The following is a 13,873-nucleotide window of genomic DNA, read 5'->3' on the forward strand; positions in this document are numbered from 1 at the left end:
GTGCGGTGCTCTGATTGCCAATCTAGACGTAGGAAGGACTTGGAAATTCTATGTCTTCTTTGAATACCCAGCAAATCCAGTCATCATTATGATGGACTGAAATTTGCATGGGACAGGGGCCAATCTCAGCACACACTGCCAGTGGTGAAGAGTTTTACAAAAGCAAGCAATTTTGCCATTAGTTGGTCTAAGAGCCTGCAATTGACATGACTTGGAAGACACTATTAGGACCTGGTCCTTCCTTGCTGGTTTTATAAGACAGAGAGGAAAGGTGGCAGCCTCCCTCCCTTAGAATTGGAAGGACCATCTGCCCAGGGACATTAAGACTGAAGTTGTTGCTTGTTCAATAAAGCTGCATCCTTTCTTTGCTAAAGCACTACAATCTATGCCATTTTCCTTATGTGTGTGTCTGGGATAGAGTGCTTTAAATAAAACTTTGTAAATGCAATCAGGTTTACTGAGTATAGTGACTTCTATCAATTTCCTAAGTATTTTATCCACCAAAATGCACATGATCATTTGTACTAGATACAGAGCCACCCTCAACTCCCAAACTAATAATGTAAACCCCAGGTCTGGGTGTGTTGCTTTACTCCTCCTGTGAACCCTGAGGCGTACATTAATCAGCACTAGCGTACCTTCAATACATACAAAAAAGTACAGTAATTCCTCATTTAACACTATAGATGCATTTCTGAAAATGTTCGTGCTAAGCGAAAACGTGCAATGTGGGGTCAATTTTCTCATTAAAAATAATGGAAAAGGTGGTGGTTGCATTTCAGGTGGTGGTGGCAAAGTCAATTTTTTGTTGGTGCTGGGTCGTCAACATCAACATTAGATATCTAGCAACACAAGTCGCCATGGTTTGTTAGAACACAAAGATAAACACGAGTGAGCGGAGGAGCGCTGTGACCACGTGTATTCATCTGCTCATGCATATTACCACTGTTTTCACCAACTTATACCGCCGCGCAAAGTAGTCCACCACTTGATTATTTTCATGTTATTTCAGGGACGGTTGTGTTATTCAAAAACATTCCCTAAAAAAAAATCGTGCTATTGCGAAAACATGTTAAGTGGGCATGTGTTAAATGAGTAATTATTGTATTTGGATGATCAAACCTTATATACAGTATAAAAAAAGCATATGGATGATCAAGTGCCAAAGATGGAACTCACTCCATCTTTTCAGATATTCTAGAATATAGTTTCACTGAAGTGGTACCACAATATGGCTTTTAATTCTTCTTACATGCCAACCAAACCTTTTTCTATACAAACTCCAGACTAAAAAGGTGAAACTAAAAAGCTGATTTTCTATTGCATCTATTTCTCTTGGCACAAATGTTAAGGGATATAAAGACACTATCATGGAAGCTGGCAGGTAGGTGTGTGCTGGAGAAAGTTAAAGGGGAATTGTTTTGTGAAGAGAACATGGTGGTGGGAAATTTAGCATGTTTAACTTGTGAATGATGGAAGATGAAACAAGTAGCAAACATGGAATCAATAAAATACGAGCCTGCCATATAAATGCATCCTTTCCTCTACTCCTTATCTGTCTTTGTCTTTTTAAATTGTACACTCTTTGAAGAATAAACCATGGCGCTCTCTATTTATGGAAAACACCTAGCAGTCTAAGTAAGTTACAGCAATCATTATTGTATCTATCATTACTGAAATGTAAGGAACATTGGGGTGGGGAAGCAAACTACTGGGGAATCCTAAAGCTACACGGACAATAAAGAAAAGGGGGAACAATGCTGGTTTAAAATGGGTAATGAATAGCCCTCTGGGATTTTCAACATTCCACTTGCTATACTCAGCTAATCAGCACTTCGTTGGTCAGAAAATATCTGGGGACCTACACAAATGTAAAGGGAAAGGAAATAACTGAGCAGCGTCTAGGTAAGATAGGAATTATCTGCAGAGGATAGAGATGGCCAAGAGAGATGGGACTTGAAAATAAACAAAGGAAGGAAGAGAGAAGAGACTGAGAAAGACAAAGACCAATATAAATTCTGGAAAATGCATTAATCTTTTTGGAAAGCAGATTATTAAATTACAAACTTATGGGCTCATACTGTCATTGTTAAAGGAACACACTGGTTGAAAATCATATTAAACCCCCTTAAAAAATTTTTCCTTACTTACGGTACCAAAAACTCAGATGATAAAAAAAGAATGCTAACAAAAATCTATACTTTTCATTATTTATTCCTTTTACACTTAAGAATCATAGAATTGGAAGGAATCTTCAGAGGTCATCAAGTCCAATACCCTGCACTCATTGCGGGATCAAACACTATCTAGGCCAGGGCTCCTCAACTTTGAAAACCCTGGGGGACACAATGATACTCATAGCATATGCCGAGGGCCCCAATTTAAGCATAGTTTTATATTCATGCAAATATATATGCAAATATATGCAAACAGATTCTTTCACACAATGTATATAAGAGAGCAGTATGATTGCTCGGAGCTCCAGTATTTAGAGGGAGAAAAGACTGTTCAGAGTCTATGGGTTAAGTTTAGATGTGGAAGCAACAGAGGTGATGTTGTAGTTGGTGTCTGCTATAGACCACCGGATCAGGTGGATGAGGTAGACGAGGCTTTCTTCAGACAACTGAGAGAAGCTTCCAGATCGCAGGCCCTGGTTCTCATGGGGGACTTTAATCACCCTGATATCTGTTGGGAGACCAATACAGCAGTATACAGACAATCCAGGAAGTTTTTGGAGAATGTTGGGGATAACTTCTTGGTATAAGTGCTGAAGGAGCCAACCAGGGGCCATGCGCTGCTTGAGCTGCTGCTCACAAACAGGGAGGAACTAGTAGGGGAAGTAGAGGTGAGTGACAACCTGGGAAGCGCTGATCATGAGATGGTAGATTTCAGGATCCTGACCAAAGGAAGAAAGGAGAGTATACATATCCTGGACTTCAGAAAAGCAGACTTTGACTCCCTCAGAGCAGACTTTGACTCCCTCAGAAAACTGATGGAAGGATTCCCTGGGATGCTTACATAAGGGGAAAGGAGTCCAAGAGAGTTGGCAGTATTTTAAAGAAGCCTTACTAAAGACACAGGAAGAAACCATTCTGATGCGCAGCAAGTTATCAGGAAGGCAAAAGCACAACTGGAATTGCAGCTAGCAAGGGATGTGAAGGATGACAAGAAAGGTTTCTACAGGCAAGCTAGCAATAAGAGGGTGATCAGTGAAGGCGTAGGGCCCTTACTGGATGAGGGAGGTAACCTAGTGACAGATGTCACAGGAAAAGCTGAAGTACTCAATGTTTTCTTTGCCTCGGTCTTCACAGACAAGGTCAGTTCCCAGACAAATGCACTAAGCAACACAGTATAAGATGGAGGTGGACAGCCCTTGGTGGGGAAGAACAAGTTAGGGAACTATTTTAAAAAGGTAAACATACACAGATCCATGGGCCTGAATTTAATGCATCTGAGGGTACTGAGGGAGTTGGCAAGTGTCATTGCGGAGCCTTTGGACATTATCTTTGAAAACTTGCGGAGATCAGGAGAGATCCCAGATGATTGGAAAAAGGCAAATGTAGTGCCCATCTTTAAAAAAGGGAAGAAGAGCAATCCAGGGAACTACAGACCAGTCAGCCTTACCTCAGTCCCTGGAAAAATCATGGAGGGGATCCTCAAGGAATCCATTTTGACACACTTGGAAGAGGGGAAGTGATCAGGAATAGTCTACATGGATTCATGAAGGGCAAGTTGTGCCTGACCAATCTGATTAGTTTCTATGAGGAGGTAACTGACTCTGTGGATATGGCAAAGTCAGTGGATGTCATATACTTTGATTTTAGCAAAACTTTTGATACGATCTCCCACAATATTCTTGCCAGCAAGTTAAGGGAATATGGATTGGATAAATGGACTGTAAGATGGATAGAAAGCTGGATAGATTGTTGGGCCCAACGGGTTGTGATCAATGGCTCAATGTCAGGTTGGCGGTCGGTTTCTAGCGGAGTGCCCCAAGGATCTGTTCTAGGACCAGTTTTGTTCAACACCTTTATTAATGACCTGGATGAGGGGATGGATTGCACCCTCAGCAAGTTCGCAGATGACACTAAGCTAGCGGGGAGAGGCAGATATGCTGGAGGGCAGGGATAGGATCCAGAGTGACCTGAACAGATTAGAGGATTGGGCCAAAAGAAATCTGATGAGGTTCAACAAGGACAAGTGTAGAGTCCTGCACTTGGGACAGAAGAATCCCAAGCATTGTTACAGTCTGGGGACTGAATGGCTAAGTAGCAGTTCTGCAGAAAAGGACCTGGGGATTATAGAGGATGAGAAGATGGATATGAGGCAACAGTGTACCTTGTAGCCAAGAAGGCTAATGGCATATTGGGGTACATTAAGAGGAGCATTGCCAGCAGATCCAGAAAAGTGATTATTCCCCTTTATTCAGCTCTGGTGAGGCCACATCTGGAGTATTGTGTCCAGTTCTGGGGCCCCCACTATAGAAAGGATGTGGACGCATCGGAGAAGGTCCAGCAGAGGGCAACCAAAATGATTAGGGGGCTGGAGCACATGACCTATGAGGAGAGACAGAGATTTGGGTTTGTTTAGTCTGCAGAAGAGAAGAGTGAAGGGGGGATTTGATAGCAGCCTTCAACTTCAGAGGTTCCAAAGAGAAGGAAGAAAGGCTGTTCCCAGTAGTGATGGATGGCAGAACAAGGAGCAATGGTCTCAAGTTACAGTGGGAGAGGTCTAGGTTGGATATTAGGAAAAAATATTTCACTAGGAGGGTGGTGGAGCACTGGAATGGGTTACCTCTAGGGAGGTGGTGGAATCTCTATCCATAGAGGTTTTTAAGTCTCAGCTTGACAATGCCCTGGCTGGGTTGATTTAGTTGGGATTTGTCCTGACTTGGGCAGGGGGCTGGACTTGATGACCTCCTGAGATCTCTTCCAGCTCTATGATTCTATTATTCTAATGACCCAGTGCTCCCATCACCTCCTCCTGGGTGGCTAGAAATGCCAGCACCCTGTACCCATCTGTTCCAGCTAGCCCGTCTGCTTGTGTCTTTCAATGCTCACCCCGCCTGGGAGTTGCCTTGCCATTGTGGAGTGTGTTCCCAGTGGAAGCCATGTTCAAAGAATCCCACATGTGGGCCATGTGTTGAGCCCCGCAGAAACCCAAACCACACTCCGAGCCACAAAGAAATGGTGTGAGCTGAGTGCCATGTGTTGAATAGTCCTGACATGGGGTTGTCTACCCGCTCTTAAAAATCTCCAGTGATGGAAATTCCACAACTTCACTATGCAACTGATTGCATAGATTGACCACACTGACAGTTTGGAAGCTTTTCCTAATGTCTAATCTAAACTTCCCTTGCTGCAATTTAAGCCCACTGCTTCTTGTCCTATCATCAAAGACTAAGGAGAATAATTTTTCTCCCTCCTCATATCATCCTTTTAGGTAATTAAGAGCTGTTATGTTCCCTTTCAGTCTTCTGTTTTCCAGATTAAACAAACCCAGTTCTTTCAATCTTCCCTCACAGGTCATGTATTCTATACCTTTAAATCATATTTGTTGTTCCTCCTGGGATTTTTTCCAATTTGTCCACATCTTTCCTGAAACATGGCACCCAGAACTGGACATAATACTTCAGCTGAGGCCTAATCAGTGCAGAGAGAATGGAAGAATTACTTCTTGAGTACTGCTTAGAATACTGCTGCTAATACTGCATTCCAATATGCTGCTTTTTTTGGGGGGGGGCAACAGTATTACACTGGTGGCTCATATTTAGCTTGTGATCCACAATGACAACCAAGGAGTAATTTCCCATTCTGTGTGTGTGAAACTTATAGTTCCATCCTGAGTGGAGTGGACTTTCCATGTGTCTTTATTGAATTTCATCCTATTTATCTCAGACCATTTCTCCAATTCATCCAGCTCATTTTGTATTATAATCTTTCAAAGCACTTGCAACCCCTCCCATCTTAGTATCGTCCACAATCTTCATAAGTGTACTCTCTATGCCTTTATCTGAATCATTGATGAAGACATTGAAAAGAACTGGTCCCAAAACAGATCCCTGCAGAACCCCACTCATTATGTCTTACTAGCATGACTATGGACCATTGATAACTACTCTCTAAGAATGATTATAAACCAGATAAACATCCACCTTACAATAGCTCTACCTAGGTTATATTTTCCTAGTTTGTTAATTGGAAGGTCAATGAGATTGTACAAACGCCTTACTAAAGTCTAGATGTACCACATCTACTCCTTCCTCCTTACAGATAAGGCTTGTTATCCTGTCAAAGAAAGCTATCAGGTTGCTTTGACACAATTTGTTCTGGACAAATCTAAGCTGACTGTTACTTATCACTTTATTATCTTCCAGATGTTTGCAAATGCAATCCTTATTTGCTCCATTATCTTTCCTGTAGGCTGATACAGCTATGTCACTCAACAGAGAGAAAAGTCCACACACCCCGAGCAATGTAGCTATGCTGACTTCGACCCTGCCACCAATGCAGTTAGGCTGATGGAAAAATGCTTCCAGCAATCTAGCTACTGTCACTCAGCAAAACCTCTTTCATGAGTGCAAGCCCTGCGTATGCTATGAAGTTATCTCAGCAGAGCCGTTACAACATACAGCCCCCGTAGTAAAAGAAATACCCCAAATCTGTTTCTAGTTTGCATACAAAACCACAGTATTTCGGTTACAAACACTGACAAACCATTAATTTGTTTAAAACGAAATATAAAATCTATCCTCACAAGAACTAAAAAAGAAAGAAATCTTTTTATTGCTAGTATTAAATACTTGCTCTATCATCATCTGCCACAATACATATATCTGGTTACATCTGAAAGTCCAGATATGTATGTCAAACCAAAGACTGGTGTTACGGTATTAATATCAGACAGCAAACCCTCATCCAAATGCTTCCCTGCAATCCCTCCTCATTTTTGCAACAGCGATTGATTTTGTTAATTTATTAGTTTTATCACCAAAAAACAAACAAACAAACAAACAAACAAAACCCCAACTTTCATGGAGGGAAATTTCTAAAAATTTCCAATGACTTGAAACAATCCAGATATTCCTGCTTCAGAAATTCCACAAGTGGTATACATTTGGGTTGAAACAAGATGTTTGTTCTGACAAGGTAATTGCCGTCACTATTTTCAAGCAACGTCTAACCATTCATCTGACAATAATGCCATCTTATATTCATAACATCTAATGCAATTTGACTGCATATCATTACACTTTTGCTACATAACACACTAAGTCTCATGGAAAAGACAACACTTCAGCCTGAACCTTGTTAACTAACCCATTTTTAACTGATGTGAAAGAAATCTGGACCATGGCTGGGCCTGGGTAACTTAAGGATCAGAAAAAAATAGATTGGCAATCTTTTTTACCTTTGAAACTTCTATCAAGCAGAATCTGTGCAAGAGAATCAGATTGCTAAAATGTCCACCCATTTCCTGACTGGAAGGCCTATAGCCTGAAAAGGAGGACAAAGCTCATATAAAAGGGTTCATTTGAATAAACATGCAGTGAAACAAAATGAAGCAGAGGGAAGGAATCTACTCCTATTGTGTGGAAGAGGTGAGAGGGTGATGTTTGTTTGTGCTATATGCAAGGATTTAGATATATCTGCCTTATCCTCCCTCATTCCCACTGGGGTTCATCACAGATACAGCACGTATGAGATTGAAAAGCATCTTGGCCAAGAGCTGCTTCCAATTTTAGACCTCTGTGACTCAGTTGATGGGCATCTTTCTCACTGCTGTTGTCTTTGTAACACTTAACTGAACCCTTTCCCCATTCTTAACACTTAACTCCACCTAGCCTGACTTCCACATAAGCCATTGAGAATTAAGTGAGAGAAAGTGCTCAGCAGTAGCAGTACATCACAAATACCTTGTCTGTCCATAATAGTCAGCCATTGTCACAAGGACTGAAGACAAGCCACCTGGCTCACACTTATTGTAAGTCATGTAGAAGAGACCCCATCAGACTGAAGGCCTTAAAATCTTGGCAATTAAGTGGGACGGACAAGGATCTCTTAAGGAATTCCTCAAACACAATGCAAAGCAGACTTACTATGTTTGTTTGTTTTTTTTAAACACAAACAAAACAAACACACACCCCAGTTTAAGAAGCAGTAGACAGATGTCCTTTGCCCATGGAGGACTCTGTGTGATATCTAGGGGCTTTATTCAAGAATAGTTTTATTGTCCATAAATACTAATTGAGGCAAAAACCTTGAAAATAGACACAAGATTTTCTCAAAATATTTTTCCTCTTTGACTCTTTGTCCATCTTGCTTCAGAGGCCACAGTGGTCTCTTGTAGCTCCTCATTCCTCCTCCAGGTCATCTGCTTATGAGTGACCCTTCTTCAGGGCCTGCCAGAGGAGTCAGCTCCCCTCACCAACTGAGGGGTCCCCCTCTCACTCTTTTTAAGCATCCTCATTCCTCTGACTTCCTCCCATCTGGGTCAATAATTGAACAGGGTAATTTGATCATTAGCCCGTTAGGATCAGCGGGGAGGATCACAAGTGAGGCTGGCCCGGACACTCTGAAAGGGCTAGTCACTCTGTGCCAGGACCCATTATTAATAATAATACCAACTAGATCTTGTTTAGATAGCACTTTTCAGCAGTAGAAATCAAAGTCCTTGAACTGAAGAAGGCTAATCTCATCCCCATTTCCACATTGAGTCCCAATTACCCAGAGACATGAAGTAACTTGCCCAATATCACCCATAGGCCAGTGGCAGAAATGGCCCAGCCTTGTGAATTCTAGAGCTTTATCCACCAGGCCAACTACCACAGTACTGGCTCTTTCTTTGGCTGCTTCCATTCTGGTGCCTTCTGAGATAACTCCCACGCTAAGTTTCTCTTTCCTTTTTCATTGGCTTCATTAACACCCTATGAGATACAACAAAATGGAGCCAAAGAATAATGTTTTTGTTTTTAACAGTGAATGTGCAGAGTAATGTTTCCCTATCAAGGAATAAAGAAAAAATTCAAATATTTGTATTGGTGTTCTTCCAGAACTCAGGATGACCATAAACTTTCATTAATATGCTCACAAAAAACCCTAAAGGCACATTTACAAACTATTTTAAATAATTTTTCATGTTTTGTGTAAAAATAATTGTCCTCTTAATTAACATGAAATTGTAATTCTCATGATTTTTCTATTATGAAAACTGCTTTAACAGATATTTTCATTAGTACAGCACTGCAATTTAAAGACTGGGGCTTTTTTGGGTTTAGTTTACATTTTCTAAGACCCCCAAATGGTGATGAAATGAACAGAAACATTGCTAATAGTTCACAAAGAAAAACTTGTGTAAGTTTTATTCTGAAATGTCACTTATTTCACATGATAAAAAAAACTTTGCTACAATATGGACAAAACTCAAAAGTTATTGGTTCATTTCTTTAATTCTGAATGGAATCTAAAGAGAACACTGAATTCATTCTCTGCTAGCAATTTAAAGAAGGACATCTGTGTCACTTTGAATGCTTCTTTATTTCACCTGTATTTCTTTGGAAACCAGGCAACATCCTTTAGAAAGAAAGAAATTGAGTGTGCTTAAGAACTTTTGGAGTTATTCTGGCAGAATAGCCATTTTTAAAATTCTTCCAAGACACTGCTTATTTTAGCAATTATATCTGTCCTCTCTTTTTCTCACTCATTATTAGCCATTTACTGTCTTTCTTGGCATCCAAAATGCTCAAGTAAATGTGAAGACTAATATTTACAAGATTCAAATAAATGCTGAAAGAGGTATCTAAACTGCATATTATGATTTGGTATTCACTGCAGTTAATCATGATGCAATTCTTAATAGGTATATAAAACATACTTCCTTTGGCATTCCATTCTCATTTTGTAATTAACTTTTTTTTTTAAAAAGTACTAGCATTTGAAAAAACGATTTTTGTTGGATTGGTTTCTTTCTTACTTTAAAAGCATGTTAGATTCTCAACACATCAAAATAGCAGACTCTCTGGTCAGACACTAAGTGGGATTCACTGAAACACAATGTTAGTTCTAATGGATGGATGATTGTGTTTGGTCTTTTGAAACTTTGAAGTATAGGTAAGTCTTGATCACACAAATTAATAAATCCTAAAGCTGGAGTTAACAATAACCATTACACCCAAATTCTGCAGCTTAGCCCAGCCAATTTTTCAAAAGGTCAGGTTGTGAACTGGAGAAGATCAGGGAGGTCCACCGCATAGCTTTGTTGCCAGGCATCTCTCGTCTGGATTGTTGCAGGCATTTATTAGTATTCGTCAGCAGACTCAACAAAGCAAACAAGAAATTCAAGCACGAATAATAAAATGAAATGCTGCTATATAACCCTTTGTCATTCAGCAAATATGGGACTTTTTAGCTACATTGTTCCTAAACCTGGGTTACTACTTTAATTTTTCTCCACAGTGCTGACTGAATGAGTATGCATGTGTGCTAAATGCAGAGCTCCCTTAACAACTGCAGGACTGCCATTTAATCTGTTGGTAGATGGACCATTTCCTGTGGGAACCCTAGCTATGACTTCCAGATCCACCAAATAAATCTCAGATTAAGATTCCAAATGAAACCTGCCTTTGGCAGATAAAAAATGTCAAGATGGATATAAACAGTAAAATTATAAATTATCTAGGTGTTGCACGATGACTTTATGTGCGTGTTTTGTTTACACTTTCCCCGATATCACAACTATACAAAGCATTCATCAAATGTCACACTTTCATAATATTGGAGGCATCATTAAAACTGTTTGGCTAAGGACCTTGAAGTGTTTAAGCAGTAGCTCAAAAGTATATTTGTGCAAAGTAGAAGAATAAATTTACATATCAGCAGCAGCTCATAAGGGATGGGTAAATATTCTGTTTATCTCTCATTGTAATTCAGGTTAGTTTAAATACAGGGTTTCAGGATATCATTACAGACTATATGGGGTTATTACATAATTTCCAAACATGGTGACTGGCAGAGTTTTATTCATGTTCACTAGTATTTATGTTTTCTAGAACAACTGAAAACAAACTGGATAAAGCAAACCTTCCCATCTCATTTTTTTTGATGTTACTGTGATTCCAGACAATTACAATTTATATACTGTATGACTAACTCAATTAGCTAAATCTTGATTATCCACAATTCCTTTGTATCTACAGGATGGTCACTTCTTACACTGAAAATTCTCTATATTAACCAATAAATTCAACATCCCACTTAACATTTGAATAATTAAAGTTCTACTGTATTTAGCATTTTGAACAAAACAAAAACTCTGAAAACACAAACTCATCTTTAAATGATTTTTTCCTTTCACTATTTCCTTTAATTTTATATGTCCACCATAAAAAAAGGAAAGGTCATTTTGGCAATGAAATGCCAATAAAAATCATTCAAAACAAATGGTCTATTAAAGATGCAGGTGAAGTCTCTGATGCTAGTCTCCAATTCACTCTCCAGAGAACACGGGCTGTTTTTAATGAAATTTTTTATGTCATGTCTCTGCTCATCTTACCTGTGCTAATGTAGGCCTGTTCTGGATTTAAACTTCATATTAGTTGATGATAAAACACTAGCAATGAAGGTTTCTAAAGAAGGAAACAACCAATTCTTCTTGTACCTTTAATAGTTCTTCTAAAGCGGATTCTGAGGCAGTGTATAAAAGATGACTGTGGTAATAACTGCCACTACTGCAAAAGTATATTTAAAGTTTTTTTAAAGTTAGCGATACCCCCCAATTTCACAAAACTAAAATGCCACAAAGTGAACTATTTTGAGGGTGCATTCATTCCACCCTTTAACCAATTAATAAATGCTGGGTGTTTATAAGCCCTGAGTTTTCAATTCAGTGTATATTCATTAACAACAATCTTCAGAACAGTGCTCTGAGAGTTAGATAAGTCTTGCAGAGCTTTAATTTTGTGTCTGGTGGGGAGCAGTTAGAGAGACTCTTCCCGCCCCCATGCTTCATCCAGCACACGTGCAAACAGCATCAAGTGTAGTCATTTAAAGTTTATGGGGGGAGGGGCTGAGTGGCTGGAGGGGGAAGGAAGATTTATAAATATGGAAAAGAGGTGATTTAGGAGGGCACATCAGATAATGTGTGAGTTTCAGTCAGTTACACAGTCAATTAGTGTAGCCAAAAGTCTAACAATCAAAGAAAACAAAACTCCCACAAAATTAAATTCACTTTCATTATCAGAGCTCTCAGCCTTCAGATCCCTTGTCTCTTTCCAAGGTTCTTTTGGGTGTACTGTTCCATATTTCTCAACCTGAGATTTGTGTGTCCACTGTAGCCCCATTGTTTCTTTAACCCTTGTACCTGTGCTGTTTCCTTTACACCCTTGTCTCTCTTCTGTCCTCATTGCCATGCTGCTTATCCTGCCTTCCCTGCGCTCGCTCTCGGAGGTCCCCATAAACTAGAGAGGGTTTTCCTTCCTTGAAGGCAGAAGGAGAGGAAGAAACAGCTATGGTTTCTCCTGCTGCTGCATGCAAAAGTGGAAGAACTGAGCCAAGCACGTCACTCTGCTCCCATGCATCAACGGTATTATTGGAGTGAGGGCAGGGGTGGACTGGTAATCAAAATAGGCACGGGAAATGGGTTGAGAACGGCCCACTTTTTCACATCAAAGAATTTTTTTAAAATTTACTCTTTGACCCCCATTAGCCACACCCCCTGACTCCCATTAGCCAGGCCTCTGGAGGTAACACTCTCGGGGCAAGATGGACACATGACCAGAAGTAAAAGGTGTTATATATGACTCCTATTGGTAGGAGGATCATGGGAAAAGTCCTTAGAGGGATTAGTTTGCCCCCCTCCCCAAACCTCCTCATGCAACTATCCTGCAATTGCATTAACCCAATGTATGTGACATTAACTCGGGGCGGAGAGGCTGGGAGAAGTGTTCCCCCTAAGAGTTTCCTCCCATGAACAGAACAAATTTTGTGTTGTGTACCAGTACTGAGTTGATGTGGCTTGTTTGGATGTGCCACTGTGCCACCTAAGTTATTAATAAATATCTTATAAACCTCTACCTTTTCCCTCTGCTGCCATGTCTCCTCTCCTTGCTCCATCAGCTCCCCTGGTGCCTGCTGCCCGCCAACCCCTCAGACTCCTGCCCTTCTCACTGCCCTCAGCCCTCCTGAGACCTGCCTCCCCCAGCCCTTCTCCCCCCGCTGTGCCCACTTCTCCAGTAGTCCCACTCTGATCATGTGAGCTACCCCTCCTCATCCCCTCTCCTAACACCTTCTTCTACACACCTGCCCTGCCTCTCTCCTCTGGTGCTGGTCCCTCCCCTGCAGGTGTCTGCCCTTCTGCTTTACCCCCAGAAGCCCCTGCACCTGCACCTTCCCTTACCCCTGCACCTCCTGGTGCCTCCCCCTTCCTTCATTGCCCCTACCCCCTTTGCCCTCTTTTTCCCTGATGCTCACCCCCTCACCATCCTCTGCCCCCCATTCCTGTCATGCCCCTGTGCCCTCACATGACTTGCTTCATCCCCGCCTTCCTCATGCCCACCCCTTCTTTCAAGCCTTATGCCAGCACCTCCCCCTCCAGCCCCCAATACCCTTCCCCTCTCCTCTCCTAGCATCACCCCGTTCCCCCTCCCACTGACTCCTCCCCTCCTGTCCTTTTCCTCAGTGTCTCCACTTGGCCCCCTGGCATTTGTCTCTCCTCCATCCTGTCCCTTGATGCCTTCCCCTTTCTTCTCCTGACCTGCCCCCTTCCCCTCAGCACAAGCCCCTTCCTCTTCTACCCCTTCCTCCTATTTTCCCCCCCTCCTCACCAACCTTCTGCATTACAGTTTGCAGGGCTGGAGTCTGTGATCAGGTCCCAGCTG

The 13,873-nt window shown here is 41.2% G+C and overlaps 1 protein-coding gene across 10 annotated transcripts in view; it reads right to left on the bottom strand.

Annotated features, from left to right (window-relative positions):
* The window catches only part of MIPOL1 (mirror-image polydactyly 1), a 302,089-nt gene that overhangs the window by 234,989 nt on the left and 53,227 nt on the right, over nt 1–13,873 (bottom strand). Inside the window, exon 1 of one of the 10 annotated variants that reach the window (XM_075926917.1) lies at nt 5,541–5,687. The exons of the other annotated variants lie outside the window; for them this stretch is intronic. The gene's annotated coding sequence lies outside the window, so the exon portion shown is untranslated. Of the gene's footprint in view, nt 1–5,540; nt 5,688–13,873 lie in introns of those variants that run through there. 10 annotated transcript variants of the gene reach the window in all.

This window comes from Pelodiscus sinensis, chromosome 4 (genome assembly GCF_049634645.1).
Source record: "Pelodiscus sinensis isolate JC-2024 chromosome 4, ASM4963464v1, whole genome shotgun sequence".
In the NCBI taxonomy this organism is placed as follows: domain Eukaryota; kingdom Metazoa; phylum Chordata; order Testudines; family Trionychidae; genus Pelodiscus; species Pelodiscus sinensis.